Source organism: Nanorana parkeri, unplaced genomic scaffold (genome assembly GCF_000935625.1).
Source record: "Nanorana parkeri isolate BGI_ZX_2015 unplaced genomic scaffold, ASM93562v1 scaffold188, whole genome shotgun sequence".
Lineage (NCBI taxonomy): Eukaryota > Metazoa > Chordata > Amphibia > Anura > Dicroglossidae > Nanorana > Nanorana parkeri.
Window position 1 is genome coordinate 1,584,928 of NW_017306456.1, and position 851 is coordinate 1,585,778.

An 851-nucleotide genomic window follows, 5' to 3' on the forward strand; every position below is an offset into this window, starting at 1 on the left:
AGACGCGGCCGGCAGAGGACAATTTTATCTTGGTTTTTTTTTGCATTTTGCAATTCGTGACAGACTCCGCACAATGGGAGAGCTTCAGATGGCGCTGTGACAGGAGGACAGCGGCATCAGTCTCCCCTCCCCCAGTGATTAGTCTGCTGCAGGCAGGAAGAAGCATTTCCTCAGTTTCCCCTCCCCCAGTGATGATCAGTCTGCTGCAGGCAGGCAGGAGGAAACATTTCCTCAGTCTCCCCTCCCCCCAGTGATCAGTGTGCTGCAGACAGGAGGAAGCATTTTCTTAGTCACCCCTCCCGCAGTGAACAGTCTGTTGCACGCAGGAGGAAGCATTTGCTCAGTCTCCCCTCCCCCAGTGATCAGTCTGCTGCAGGCAGGAGAAGCATTTCCTCAGTCTCCCCTCCCCCAGTGATCAGTCTGCAACGTAGTAACTTCGTAGCAAGTCACAAGGTGAAAGGCTGCAGCAAGGGCTCATCTGTGTCAGACATTTGTGAGCAAAGCCAAGAACCGCAAAGGGTCATATTAGAAAGGTGAACTTGAGATTAAAGTACGAGAGGATATGTATTGTTTTATTTCAGTGGAAGGAAAGTCCCGCCCTCATCTGATGACAGTATTGATCTGGGCAGGTTATTGATCAGCACGTGAGAAAATATCCAGGCTGAGTAGAAATATCACTTCCTGCTCTCCCGAAGGGGGGGGGAGGGGCAGCATGTTAGGACTCTTGAAATTTCTCATAGCTGACAGGAAACCTCTGGAGGGGATCAGACTTATAGGATTTCTGGAGTCTGGAGACTATTTAAAGATAAAGTACAAATGTAATAAGAAGAGAAAAGTGATGAATTATGAAG

General features: G+C 49.0%; 1 protein-coding gene across 1 annotated transcript in view; it reads right to left on the reverse strand.

The window, feature by feature from the left end:
- The window catches only part of FGD5 (FYVE, RhoGEF and PH domain containing 5), a 116,699-nt gene that overhangs the window by 32,715 nt on the left and 83,133 nt on the right, over positions 1-851 (reverse strand). The window lies entirely within an intron of this gene.